Source organism: Terrapene carolina, unplaced genomic scaffold (assembly GCF_002925995.2).
Source record: "Terrapene carolina triunguis isolate 2854851 unplaced genomic scaffold, T_m_triunguis-2.0 Scaffold649, whole genome shotgun sequence".
Classification (NCBI taxonomy): Eukaryota; Metazoa; Chordata; order Testudines; family Emydidae; genus Terrapene; species Terrapene triunguis.
Genome location: NW_020665000.1, coordinates 703,458 through 719,091, shown reverse-complemented (window position 1 = coordinate 719,091; position 15,634 = coordinate 703,458). Strand labels below are relative to the sequence as shown.

Sequence of the window (15,634 nt, the reverse complement as noted above, 5' to 3'; positions counted from 1 at the left end):
GGCGGGGCTGCACACTCCGGCGGATCAAAGCAAGTTCAATATAACACGGTTTCACCTATAACACGGTAAGATTTTTTGGCTCCCGAGGACAGTGTTATATCGGGGTAGAGGTGTATATACTCCCATTAACATCTACAGAGGTTGCCATGAAAAAGTCAACATTTGCCCATAGTTACTACGCAGTAGTTTCTCAGATAGCACAGTTCTCTCACACATGTAGAATAGAAGATAACTAAGGTAACAGACATTCTCTCTTGAGATCTGTTTTCTTATGGTCTTTTTTTATGCTTCACAATTGAACAAAAGTTTTTGTAAAGGTTGCTTGCAAAAATTGGAGAGTTCCTTATTTCATTTTCTCTCTCTCTCTCTCTCTATATATATATATATACACACACATATACATATATACACACACACACACTTCCATTAATGTCATTTATTTGACCTATGTTTTGGTGATTCGTGGGACACCCTCGCCATATGGCAAAGTATTAGTTTATACAACGTGAACATCATGCATATATATTGCTTTGGAGAATTTGCTTCAATTAGACACCCACAGCTGGCCCATGCCAGCTGATTTGGGCTTGCAAGGCTTGGGCTATGGGGCTGTTTAATTGTGGTGTAGACATTTGGGCTTGGGCTGCAGTCTGAACTCTGGGACCCACCTGGGCTCCGGCCCAAGTCCAAATATCGATACTACATTAAACAGCCCTTTAGTCCGAGCCAAAGTCAGCAGGCATGGGCCAGCTGCAGGCTTTTAACTGCAGTAGACACGCCCACAGAGACCAACACAGCACCTCCTGAAAACTTTCCATACACTGTAGATTTTCAGATTTTTTAAAAAGATGTTTCTGTCCAAAGAAGACATTTATCGTCTGAGCATTTTAACAACATAATTTCACATTCCCCACAGTACCATGGCATTTGGATGGCTGCTTAGCAAGAAGCAAAGTCCCTCTAGAACTGCCCAACAGGGAGATTCTTGAACAGCAACATAGTGACTGTCCAGATGGCAACTCTGCAACAGCCTAAGTCTTTCTTTGCAGTGCTGATGAAGCCATGTTGGTCATAGGATATGAGAGAGATCAAGTAGGTGATGTAATATCTTTTGCTGGACAACTTCTGTTGGGGGCAGGTACAAGCTTCCTGAAGAAGAGCTCTGTGTAGCTTGAAAGCATGTACCTTCCCCCAATAAAAGATATTATCACAGGTACCTTATCTCTCTAAATCTTTATTGAAAGGAAAGAGGAGTAATTTCTATGTCACTCTTGAACCCTGGGGTCCCCCAAGTGGTTGTAATCAACATAAAGAAAGAAAAATTCTTTCTTTCTTCTTAATAAAAACAAAGTAGAGAGACAAGGTGGGTGAGGTAATGGCTTTTATTGGACCAACTTCTGTCGGTGAAAGAGACAAGCTTTGGAGCTACACAGAGCTCTTCCTCAGACCAGAAGAGCCCCGTGTAGCTAAAAAGCTTCTCTCTCTCACCAACAGAAGTCGGCCCAATACAGGATATTACCTCACCCAGCGTGTCTCTCTAATATCCTGGGACCAACATGGCTACAACAACACTGCAAACAAAAAGTAAGTAGACTGTTTAAACAGATGTCATTAGCAGTTGTCTTCTGAGCTCCCCTGTGCTTCTACTGCTCTGGGATCACAAGAAAATATGCCTCATGGTACTTTATTACATAGAATTTTACAGTGACCATTTTGTATTAATCTGAAGTGCTCCTGGGAGGCTGGAGTGGGGAATTCAGCGATATCCCATAGGAGTCGGTGGGAAAGAAACAGAAAAACTCATTTTTCTGTGAGCAGGTGAATTACAGAAACAAATTAAAACTGCTTCTTTTGTTTGTGGTCATCTCAATAATGATGTGCCAAGCTGTTTTATTTCTTTAAAACTGACTTGACAAGGATGAAGTAAGGCTGTAAGTAAACCCGGAGGAATGAACACACACAACTGCACTATTTGATAACTCCCAGCTTACAAACAAGGAAAATGTTCATAAGGTTGAGCCAATATATTGTAGAGTCATGTCAAATTTAAGATGGAATAATTAGATTATTTTTAATAAATAAACACTGTTCCATATACACAGTTGCATTATATAAATTCAGCAAAAACACACCTTGTTTTTATTTTGCTTCTACAGACTTTAATTAAGGGGCAATTTCTATTGCAGGGAACTATAACATATATCTGAAGCATGGTATTTTGTGCTTCAAGAAAATTAATTCATACCCAACTAACCGGGTCTTAAATAAGGCTGGAAGACTGCCTTGCCTTAAAAATCAGAATCAAATTTATTTCTTTTCATGCAGTTCGCCAGCTCATAAAACACTGAGCTAATGAACGATGAGCACTGACAATCTAATGGTAAATGTGCAGACCTGTACACACTTAAAAACAACAAAACGCATAGCTTTATTTATTTAAAGTCTCCAAGCTCAAGCCACCAAGAACTAGAGAGCAAAGAAACAGCTTAGGAAACATTACCTCACACAAAAGATAAAGAAGAACAAGCTAACAAAAGACCAATGAAGTCAATAGATTGAAGAGTTCAAGAGGCTACAGGATTTACAGAGTTTCAAAATACAGGGAGAGAAAAGAAACATGGGGAGTAAATAGGCTAAAGCAAGATGTGTTAAAGTCAGCTACACATGATGGGCAAGTGGTTGTTTTCATGTCCTCAGGATACCTTGTTTCTCTGTCATTCATCCATTCAATATGGCCATACAACTCACTGAGAGATTGAAACCTTTGGCAAGTCTTTTCTTAGCAATTCCCTCAACAAGTAAAATGAAGTTGTCTATCAGGGTAAAAAGAACAGGAGTACTTGTGGCACCTTAGAGACTAACAAATTTATTAGAGCATAAGCTTTCGTGGGCTACAGCCCACTTCTTCGGATGCATATAGAGTGGAACATATATTGAGGAGATATATATACACACATACAGAGAGCATGAACAGGTGGGAGTTGTCTTACCAACTCTGAGAGGTCAATTAAGTAAGAGAAAAAAACTTTTGAAGTGATAATCAAGATAGCTCAGTACAGACAGTTTGATAAGAAGTGTGAGAATACTTACAAGGGGAGATAGATTCAATGTTTGTAATGGCTCAGCCATTCCCAGTCCTTATTCAATCCTGAGTTGATTGTATCTAGTTTGCATATCAATTCCAGCTCAGCAGTCTCTCGTTGGAGTCTGTTTCTGAAGTTTTTCTGTTGTAAGATAGCCACCCGCAGGTCTGTCATTGAATGGCCAGACAGGTTAAAGTGTTCTCCCACTGGTTTTTGAGTATTATGATTCTTGATGTCAGATTTGTGTCCATTAATTCTTTTGCGTAGAGACTGTCCGGTTTGGCCAATGTACATGGCAGAGGGGCATTGCTGGCACATGATGGCATATATCACATTGGTAGATGTGCAGGTGAACGAGCCCCTGATGGTATGGCTGATGTGATTAGGTCCTATGATGATGTCACTTGAATAGATATGTGGACAGAGTTGGCATCGGGCTTTGTTACAAGGATAGGTTCCTGGGTCAGTGTTTTTGTTCAGTGATGTGTGGTTGCTGGTGAGTATTTGCTTTAGGTTGGGGGGTTGTCTATAAGCGAGGACAGGTCGGTCTCCCAAGATCTGTGAGAGTAAAGGATCATCTTTCAGGATAGGTTGTAGATCTCTGATGATGCGCTGGAGAGGTTTTAGTTGGGGGCTGAAGATGACAGCTAGTGGTGTTCTGTTATTTTCTTTGTTGGGCCTGTCTTGTAGGAGGTGACTTCTGGGTACTCGTCTGGCTCTGTCAATCTGTTTTTTCACTTCAGCAGGTGGGTATTGTAGTTTTAAGAATGCTTGATAGAGATCTTGTAGATGCTTGTCTCTATCTGAGGGATTGGAGCAAATGCGGTTATATCTTAGAGCTTGGCTGTAGACAATGGATCGTGTGGTGTGTCCTAGATGGAAGCTGGAGGCATGTAGGTAAGTGTAGCGGTCAGCAGGTTTCCGGTATAGGGTGGTATTTATGTGACCATCGCTTATTAGCACAGTAGTGTCCAGGAAATGGACCGCTTGTGTGGATTGATCTAGGCTGAGGTTGATGGTGGGATGGAAATTATTGAAATCATGGTGGAATTCCTCAAGGGCTTCTTTTCCATGGGTCCAGATGATGAAGATGTCATCAATGTAGCGCGAGTAGGGGCGTTAGGGGACGAGAGCTAAGGAAGCGTTGTTCTAAGTCAGCCATAAAAATGTTGGCATACTGTGGGGCCATGCGGGTACCCATAGCAGTGCCGCTGACTTGAAGGTATATATTGTCCCCAAATGTGAAATAGTTGTGGGTGAGGACAAAGTCACAAAGTTCAGCCACTAGGTTAGCTGTGACATTATCGGGGATACTGTTCCTGATAGCTTGTAGTCCATCTTTGTGTGGAATATTGGTGTAGAGGGCTTCTACGTCCATAGTGGCCAGGATGGTGTTTTCTGGAAGATCACCGATGGATTGTAGTTTCCTCAGGAAGTCAGTGGTGTCTCGAAGATAGCAGGGAGTGCTGGTAGCACAGGGTCTGAGGAGAGAGTCCACATAACCAGACAAGCCTGATGTTAGGGTGCCAATGCCTGAGATGATGGGGCGTCCAGGATTTCCAGGTTTATGGATCTTGGGTAGCAAATGGAATACCCCTGGTCGGGGTTCTAGGCATGTGTCTGTACAGATTTGTTCCTGTGCTTTGTCAGGGAGTTTTTTTTAGCAGATGGTGTAGTTTCTTTAGGTAAGCCTCTCCTTTTGTCCCTCCAGACCCACGAACATGATACAGTTCTGCGGTGACCTAGAATCCTACTTTCGACATCTCCGACTCAAAGAATATTTCCAACATACCTCTGAACAGCATACTAACCCACAGAATCCCCCCTACCAGCACTACAAAAAAAAGGATTCTGCGTGGACTCCTCCGGACGGTCGAAACAACAGACTGGATTTCTACATAAATTGCTTCCGTCAACGTGCAAAGGCTGAAATTGTGGAAAAGCAACATCACTTGCCCCATAACCTCAGCCATGCTGAACACAACGCCATCTACAGCCTCAGAAACAACCCTGACATCATAATCAAAAAGGCTGACAAAGGAGGTGCTGTCGTCATCATGAATAAATTGGAATATGACCAAGAGGCTGCTAGACAGCTCTCTAACACCACATTCTACAGGCCATTATCCTCTGATCCCACTGAGGATTACCTAAAGAAACTACACCATCTGCTAAAAAAACTCCCTGACAAAGCAGGCCTCTCAGAGTTGGTAAGACAACTCCCACCTGTTCATGCTCTCTGTATGTGTGTATATATATCTCCTCAATATATGTTTCACTCTATATGCATCCGAAGAAGTGGGTTGTAGCCCAAGAAAGCTTACGCTCTAATAAATTTGTTAGTCTCTAAGGTGCCACAAGTACTCCTGTTCTTTTAACCTGACAGTTTCCTTTAAACGCTAAATTCCTCACAATGCATTGTAAGTGTCCTCCACACACACTAACCAACATTTCCTGCAACTGGAGGAAGAATCTACAACCTAACAGAAGTTTCTGTTCTGAAATTCCCATTTTTAGCACAAGACAGCAGCCATATTCAGGTGTGTCTCTCAGAAAGGCTACAAATGAGACAGAACTATTCCTTTATTACTCCCAATATCAGTGGCCACGGCTCCCAGACTTTTCTGCTGTGGAAGAAATTTTTGCAAAAAAAAATTCCATCATTCCAAAAGATTAGTTTTTGCTATTAGTAGGGATTTATTTTGCATTAAAACACAGTTAAAAGTGATGGTTCTCGGCTAACAAATTTAAACTTTCCCCTACAACAGTAACATGAACAACAACAAAATAAAGTGTACAGCATAATAAAGAACTATGCTACATAGCATTGCACTTGTCAAGTTTCAGTATAAGTGTGCAACAAGTGGGGAACCAAGCACCATACATTCCAGGCACCAAACACAAAAGATATTTCACATGGACTCCACTTCTGACATCTTAATGTTTTACTGATCACCAACTTGGGATTTCCTTTTCTTCTCTTTATATCTCCCTCAGCTTCATTCTCTGGATCCTGTTATAGTGGGAGTGCAGCTACAAAGCTGGGTTTTGCTCTTGGCTTTGTGAGCATTCAGACAAGGATGCATTGTGATCTTTATGGTAGTGTTCCCACAGCCTAGCACTCAGCACTGAGAACACGCCGGGGCTGGTTCCAAAAATTGTTCTCGATGAGTGCAATTGTCTTGGTGGGTTGCAGATGCAACCTCCAAGGTTGACCACTCAAAAACAAGCCATGCATTCAATCTGTTTGAACATATGACCAATCACACACTCCTTCCTCTCAACGCTGCTAACAAGATGCTACCACCATAGTTTTTCCTTAACCTGTGTGTACACTGTACAGACCAGGCAGAAAGGGCTACCAAGGAATGGTGACAAGCTCTGAAACACAGGGCTTGTGGACTGTTCCATGCATCAGTGAGGAAATGCACTCATCAGTCTACCTTCCTTCATCGACTCCACACCCTTTACAACACTGTCAATATGGGAGACATTTCTCTTCCGATACTAACCTCTCTGTACATTTAAGCAAAAATAAATAAATAAATTACAAGGATCAGCCAAGTCATGGCTAGGAATACATTTCCCCCCGTTTCTGTGGGAGTAAGCTGCTTGGCCTCAGAACTATAGGACTGAACTTGCAGCCTATGTGGCTGATTGATATCTTCACACAGAGAGAGAAAGAGTGTTTCACAATCAGATGCTATACCACTGCAATCTGGCCATCACAGATAAGCAGTAGTCAATGTGCAGGATGGCGTTTCAGCCAGCACAGTATTAATGCATCAGAACCCCGGTCCTGCTGGACACATGCACACTATATAATTTTACATAAACCACAGCTGGAAGCGTGCAAGCCCTTTCTTTTCCTGTAGGCTAAGAGGCAAGAAGAGGAGCAATCAAAATAAAATAAATTATAGTTCAAAGATATCCCTGTAATAACCTGAGCACAGACTTGCCCTTTGAGAAATGTCAGAAATTATTCTTTTGCTACAGCTCACCTAGAAGGACCTGCCTTTGCGCAGTATGTATCAAATGAAAACAGGTAAAGAAAGGGATACATGCTCTTAAGGGGACAGGATTATTAAGACACTTCTGCCACTGACATGGGTATTTGCTTCTGACTGCATTTTCTTGATGTAATTGACCTTCATCCTTATTTTATTGTTACTCTAAAGTAAGCAAAAAGATGGGGCTTTTAACACCAACTATCTGGGAAAAAAGTGGCTGCTGAACAAGGATATCCCAATGAATGGCAAGACTATCCCTGTGGGGGTTTCTTGGAAATGCAGTGACCTTGGCTCCTTGGAGGGGTTTGCTTTGGATGTGTTGTTATAGCGGATAGTTTTCATACTGGGTCTGACAGTGTTTCCACCATACATTCAGGTGTTTATAACTCAGCCGCAAGAATGTGAAAATCAGATTTTTGGTATGTTTTTGTTCTAAGAGAGCAGAAAAAAGTATATTATCTAATTCACTCAAACCACTCACTGATAAGATAGTTACTTTTATTTAGTGCCCTTCATACAAACTATCACTAACCATGATAGTTGAGAGGGAGGAATGGAAAAATAATCCCCTACAGAACTAGGAGGTGCTGACTATGATATTTAAGAATGGTATAAATTACAGTCATTTAAGCATAATAATGTTTGAGGGGAATTTTCTGGGGTTTAATAACAGGTAGGAAAGGTTGATGCTTAAAGGTGCTTTTGTCAGAGGGATTTGGGCCTGGAACATGTTGTTCAATATTATATAGTAAGTTTATATACCATCTAAATAATACCATTTAGTTTAGGCAAGCTCTGTGCAGTCACCTTCTCCTGACACAATCATCCTCAACTTTGCAATTAGCCACGCGAGCAGCGTTTTATTGACTATTTAAAGTTAAGGATAAAACCAGCCCTAATAATTTATTCTTTATATCACAGCAGTACTCCAATCCCCCAGTCAAGTTGGGACTTCCACTGTATTAGGTGCTGTTCACCCACATAGGAAGACATGGATCCTGCCTCAAAGAGATTACAATCTAAATGGACAAGACAGACAAAGAACAACAGACAATTTACAGGTAAAACATTACAGGTGTATCTCTCACCAGCTACATATGACATTCAAATTTTCCCCAAGCCATCCCACTTCTCCTTTCGTCACTTCTATCCCAGTGGTTCTCAACCGGGGGCACACTACCCCTGGGGGTATGCAGAGATCTTCCAGGCGGTACATCAACTCATCTAGATATTGGCCTAGTTTTACAACAGGCTACATGAAAAGCCCTAGCGAAGTCAGTACACACTAAAATTTCATACAACGACTTGTTTATACTGCTCTATATACAATACGCTGATATGCAAGTACCATATTTATATTCCAATCAATTTATTTTATAATTATATGGTAAAAGTGAGAAAGTCAGCAACTGTTCAGTACTCGTGTGCTGTGACACTTCTGTATTTTTATGCCTGATTTTGTAAGCAAGTAGTTAAGTGAAGTGAAACTTGGGGTACGCAAGACAAATCAGACTCCTGAAAGGAGTACAGGAGTCTGGAAAGGTTGAGAGTCAGTGCTCTATCTCAGCAGTTCTCAACCAGGGGTCCGAGGCCCCCTAGTGGGCCATGAGCAGGTTTCAGAGGGCAGGGCCGGCATTAAACTCGCCGGGGCCCAGGACAGAAAGCCAAAGCTCCACCTCTCCAAGCCCCGCCACCCGGGCCTGAAGCTGAAGCCTGAGCAGCTTAGCTATGCGGGGCCCACTGTGGCGTGTGGCCCTGGGCAATTGTCCTGCTTGCCACCCCTTAATGCCAGCCCTGGTTTTTATATGCAGAAAAACAGTTGTTGTGGCACAGATGGGCCGTGGAGTTTTTATAGCATGCTGGGGGGGGGCCTCAGAAAGAGAAAGGTTGAGAACCCCAGCTCTATGCCAGTGTCTCAGCCAGCCTGACCCACCACTGCCACCCAGTGGGATCTCCTTCACATTGCAGTGACTGGGCTGAAACAAACAAATGCATAGCTGACTATATGGTGTGCTTGTTAATGAAACTGTGCAACAATAGTGGGGTTCTGAAGCTGGCCATGGGGGACTATGGACTCACCAGCCTCACCCAGTCTGGAGCAACTCCCTGATACTCCTCACCCCTGTGGAGGAGGCCTCCTTCCTTGTGGGTGGGTAGGGGAAGGGGAACACAAGGCCTCGCTATAAACCTTAATGGCATCCACATTTTTGCAACCGCAGCATAATTGTATAATATTTACTATTTACTCTGCTTTCCTGACCTTCGACTCCCTCATGTTAGGTTGAAGTGAGTCTTTTTTTCCTATGAAAATGCATAAAAATAGAAAACCATCTGTTTTTACAATGATACAGACATCTGTAAGAGTAAATCCTTATAAGATGCACATGTCATCAAATTCCAGACAAATAAGTGAAGCATCAAAAACAAGCCTGATGCAAAGAGGTGCTCCCTGGTAGAAGGAAAGACCAGCATTTTCCTGTGCCTTCTCAGAGGCCTGAAATGTCATTTTCAAAGGTGTTCAGTGTCACTGGGCCTCTCTGACAAATTCTACTCTGTTCTTACTAACTCTGCCAGCTTGCTTTTTTCCCCAAGATGCCAAACAATTTGGCCATGCTGGCTCGAGAGCACAGGGTAAGTGCATAACATCTCAGCTACTTTACTCTGATAGCCAAAGCGCATGACTTTTTATTTGGTCATCATAATGACCTGATAGCTGGACACTGATCTTTGCCTCAAAAAATGCTCCGGGTGAAATATAAGCAATATAAGTAGGCAATATAAGATCCTTTTGTTTAAATGGGTTTCACCAGGTAATTGTGCCTTACAGGGTAGTTCTACTGTATCTACCCTTATTAATGAAATGTCTTAGGTCATTTTAAAGCTCCAGCATGCCTTATATTAACCAATTCATACTAGAGAAACCTTTTTGAAAATTGTTTCTTTTATTTGTAATTTGCCTCAATAACTGGGATGGCATCCAAGAGGCATATTTGGGCTACTGAGATAAAAATATTTCCAGCAACACCCTGAGAGGCGGTAAACATGTGCAGAGCAGCAATCTGATCATAGTGGAGTTTGCTGAATATTTGCTGTGAGATGACATATTAGTCTGAAGATTCATTGAGACGATTAACACACATTTGCAACACCGACATGATCCAAATTTTTACAAGATAGTAATTACTGTACCAGAAGGTACTGTTGTGCATGAATGCTTCGTACCAACTACCTCTGCATTTGTCATCAGACTGTGGTTGCTGAAAGGCTGATCTGTATAATACAGCAAGTAGACTAGACATTTTTTGACCAAAGAATAGAAAATGTCATACATTTTTAGTAACCTACATTTTCAGAAGAAACTAAGTGATTTAGGGAGTCATTCTGAGACAACTTAGAGAGACTTGTGGATGCTCAGCACTTACTGAAAATCATGCTCCTCAAAATGTGTCTCATGCTACGTACCCAGAAATTGAGGCACCTAAAATCACTAGTCACTGGAAATCTTGTTGAGTGGTTTTGAAAAATCATAAGTAAAATTCCAATTGAGACACTGATTGAGGGAAGAGTTTAAAAACCATCCCAATTCTTCTCTCAGGAGAATCATCCTTCTGTGACAAAGACAAGCTATTTTGTTTCTCCATAACATGACTTTAAGATTAAGTTATCTTTTAATCTTTATCACAGCTAATTCCCCTCCACACACACACACTTACTTGTATGTGCATTGGACACAGAAGTCTGATTCATTCTCTACTTATTCAAGGTATTGGGACCATGCTATTAAGGAACAGAAATGGAAAGAGCCAAGAACATTACACCTGCAGCTCAGAAAATTCCTTGAGTACTTTGAAAAGATGGTTACAGATCTGAAAAGCCAACTTGCCAGAATTTGCAACCTCCAAAAAATTAAAATGTTGAGATGTGACTCTCCAATGAGCAAGAAAGGTAGGAACACAGTCCCAAAATACAAAACAGACAGAATTATATTACAATGGGTAGAAAAGCAAACAGAGAGAGACAGTCCCCTGGGCACTGAACTTGTGAAACATATTCTCAGCTCTACAGGGGCCTGAACGGGGCAAAATTAGCGTAGGGACAAGAGCAACGAAGGGGGAAAGAGCCACATACCTCATGTATACTCTGAAAATGAAGTAGGAATGAGTCACACAAACAAAATATCAGGTGGAAGTGTTGAGGGACTTAACTTCCAAAGATGCAAGCAGTCACAGAGCACCCAAAAGGTGATTTCCATTATGACTCAGGTCCAAGCTGCAGGGCCCCAGAGGTTGGGGGAGTAGAGCTGGCCCCAACAGTCTCCAAATCTTTGTACCTTCACCTACCAGTCTACTGAACTCTGTTTCTAAACCCCCCACATATTAATATTTTGTATTGTTTAAAATTGGATTATTAAACTGCATAATGTCTACTTGCTCCTGGCATGCATAATGCACACCAGAGGAACAGTACCAGTCAGAGAAGGGAGATTATTTATGAAGGACAATTACTCTTTTTTGTAGCTTATCTTGATTTCAACCGCTGAGAATGGCAGCCTCTTAATAATGATGTATCTGCCTTAAGACTGAAGAGTGAGAACAAACAATAAAACACAAAGACTCTGATCCAGAACAGGGCAGTGAAATATTAGCTGGAAAGCATTGGTTATATAACACATACAGGCCTTGCCCTTTACCAGAAGCACAGACCATGATTCTACCAGTTAATTAACCACATGCTATATATATAGTACTTGTTTCACTGGCTTTTCTTCATGGCTAAAGGGATCATGTCACCAATGAAATCCTCTACGGAAAACGCTTGAAGATAGTGTTTTTAAAGTGGCAACTGAAATGTTTAAACATTTCCAGTGCATGTTCCATATCAAACTGCATCAAAGCCCAGGGAATCTGACTAAACATGCTTTATCAAAGACTATCTGTACACATTTGTGAACTGTCGTATTTTCTCTCCCTTTTAAACTCTCTCCTTCACCTGACCTTCTCTCAGGTCACCTGAGGACTCTGGTACATGGCTGGAAGTTGAGCAGAAGCACACCTGTTCTTGGAGGGAATAATCCCAGGTCTCATGGTTAATTAACTATCATTAATTAAACCACCTGTATCTACTACACAATTGCCTTCAGGCAGCACTGTGCCTCAGATACATTGGGTTACACAAAAGTTGTGAGGAATGGCACAATATGCCTCCCCACTGGCCCGTTATGGCACTGTGCCTTCAGGAGGAAATGGAGCTCACACAGTGGTACCACTCCTTACCATTGGCTCAAAGTGAATAAGGAAAAGTTATTTACTTGTTTCCATAATATAAGAACTAGGGGCCACCAAATGAAATTAATGGGCATCAGGTTTAAAACAAATAAAAGGAAGCAGTCCTTCACACAGCACACAGTCAACTTGTGGAACTCCTTGCCTGAGGAGGTTGTGAAGGCTGGGACTATAACAGGGTTTAAAAGAGAACTGGATAAATTCATGGAGGTTAGGTCCATTAATGGCTATTAGCCAGGATGGGTAAAGAATGGGGTCCCTAGCCTCTGTTTGTCAGAGGGTGGTGATGGACGGCAGGAGAGAGATCACTTGATCATTACCTGTTAGGTTCACTCCCTCTGGGGCACCTGGCATTGGCCTCTGTCGGTAGACAGGATACTGGGCGGGATGGACCTTTGGTCTGACCCAGTACGGCCGTTCTTATGTTCTTGGCTGTGCCTCCAAAGGCCCAATATAGCATGTACTCTGGAGCATATGTCCCTAGCCACTGTTGGAAGACAGTGTATTTGTGTAAGACTATAATTCAGAAAAGAGTCCTGGTTTGATTTCAGGAATGCTTCAATGGACATTTCATTGCAAACTCGTACCTGTTTTGCACGTTGTCCATTTCACTACCTCTCTCTGTCATCTGTGAGAGAAGTGCTTTCGCATGTCAGTTTATTGCAGTGATCCAGAGAAAATGAACCTGCCAGAAGATGAGTTGTAGCAATGTTTCCAACTGATTTGCTGAGTCTCTTACTAGGCCTAGGCTGTTTCCTATCACTTTGGTATGTGTTTTGTTGGATGCAATCAAAGAAAAAGAGTCTAATTTACTAGGAGTTGTTACTCTGTAGCATGTAACGATGTAAGTAAGGGAAACATTAAAAAAAGCTGCCGCTATGGTCAGGAAGGTCTGTCTTGCACTTAAGACAGTGCCAGGGACTCAAGAGACCTAGATTCAATTTGCTGCTCTGACACAGGCTCCCTGTATGATGTTTGCTAATTCAGAGCTCCTTTTTGCCTCAGTTCCCCATCTCAACAATGGCGAGAAGACCACCAAAAGAGTAGATTCATTTGTAAGCTCATTGTGCATGGCCTCTCACACAGCGTGTTGGGACAGTGCTCAGCACAAAGCAGTCCAATCCTGCACTACTATAATAGAAACAACAACATTTGTTGCAGTAGCAGCTCTAGTGAGAGTCAAAGTCTAGAAGAACACAGCCAGGAGAAAAGATGGGGAGCAGTTTTAAATGATTCATGCATCCTTCGTTTTTACATTGATGTTTTGTGCAAAAATCTTTTTTCAGCTTAAAAGAAACGACACCCATCCACCCATCCATTAAAGTGCTCCCTATGGTGGTAACTCAAGCATGAAAACGGCTTTGTATCCCAGGGGTTTGCGGCAGGGAGTGCTCTCCTGAGCTGCTCAGAACACCTCATGCACATACACGGTACCGTATATTGTACTCTAGTTGATAAACTTAATCTTTCAGGCAGTTCATCTGATATGAAACTACAGCTGCTGCACTTTCTTTCCTATTTTTGTGCACCAAGAGACACCACAGCATTGCATTCAGGCTGTAATGTCTTGACAACATTAACATTTTTGTACCTTGACATTCAGGCTCACACAAATCCTGTTTTGCCATTAGAAGACAGATAAATAAATGGGTTGAAAGTTGGGGTATAGTTAGCACATTAAGTTATAAGTGTCTTATTTTTAAATGACCAGAATACTTACTGTATGCACCTTGCATTTGCATTTCCTTTGCAGAGTGTGATAGTTAACTATATTTGGATGCTTGATTTATCTTAAAATAATAAACTGTGGAGTTTCCAAATTGTACACGTACTAAGAATATGTAACCATGCATTCCTTTTACTTTCACCCTCATCTTCCTACTCCGTGTCCCTCAGGTCAGACACCCTACACCCTCCTATTACATCTTGCCCCTATTTAGATTTTAAACTCATTGGATCAGGGCCTGTCTTTTATTTCTGTGTAGTGCCCAGCTCAATGAGGCCCCAATCCTGATTGGAACTGTAACAGGGTGTTTTCCCCTTAAGGGCTGGAGGGCCTGGGGCCAGCCAACCTTGATTACTGAAGGAGTCACACCTGGGAGGAAACAGGTGATTTCTCTATAAAAAAGCAGCAGGAAGAGGCAAGGCTCAGGAATCAGAAACTGTTAGGAGTAAGCAGGCTCTAGCAGAGAGTCAAGACTGAGACTCCAGCCAGATAGCACGTCGGAGCGTCCTGCCAAAGTAGGAAAAGCCCCAGGCAGAAAGGCCTGGGAGGAGAAAGAGAAACCTTTGTTTTGGGTAGAATTTTGGATGGACTTTGTTCTGGGATTTTGAGTTTTGTCTGGAGTTTATTTTATAGTAACCAATCTAGTCTCTGCATTTTTTGACCACCAAAAGCCTGGGTGAAGTTTTATTTGAACAGTTCACGATGGAAAGTACCCCCAGGCCACAAGAGAGTACAAGGGAGGCAGCTGCTACATTCCAGGGACCTTTAAGCGCTACCATAATACAAAGAGTAAATATAATTATAGTCTAATGTCAAGAGATTCCCGACATTTCTCATTGCATAATTTTCTTTGTCTAAGTAAGTTGCTGTCAGCTCGAAAGGCATAAGCTTCGTAATTTCCAATGACTCTGAGAAACCTGGCTGTGAAGAGCTGCCCTATGAGCATGTTAACGAAGACTGGCTAAAGAGATGCAATCTGGAGAATCAATTGATGGCAATGTAGGTGATATTCCAGGGCTAGACCAACAGCATTTCCAGAGGTGAGGGAAGAGTGTATGTATCTGAGGGGCTCAATGGGAAGAGGTAAAACTGACTGGAAGGAAGAGTGTGACAGATGTGAAACGGTGAAAACATGGACATTTCAAAAAACTATTCTACTGTGATGTGCCAGATGCTATAGGTACCAGGATTAGTGATACAAAAAGTGTATCTATAAAATATTATATGTACATTTGTGAGCTAGGGAGTATATTCTAGCTCCATGGGGGAGTGTTACCAAGGAACTAAAATGGGTGTGTGTGTGGAGTGGGGGAGTAATTATTGCAGGTCCCAGGCCAGGTAAACAACTCTTGAGAAGTGCCACCAATGGGGTAGGGGTGGGGAAATTGCAGATGGTTTCAAGAGGCCCAGCAGACCAAGATAGATCTCATGGTATAAGAGGTCAGCCTGAACTGGCCAAGTGTTCTTTATTTTGATTCAAAAACCTACATGAGATTGTAACTAAGAGGACAAAACCCTGCTGGAAGGGTGTGA

At 42.1% G+C, this 15,634-nt stretch overlaps 1 protein-coding gene across 3 annotated transcripts in view; it reads right to left on the bottom strand.

Annotated features, from left to right (window-relative positions):
• Positions 1–15,634, bottom strand: part of LOC112107452 (leucine-rich repeat and fibronectin type III domain-containing protein 1-like protein) — a 204,699-nt gene that overhangs the window by 83,157 nt on the left and 105,908 nt on the right. The window lies entirely within an intron of this gene.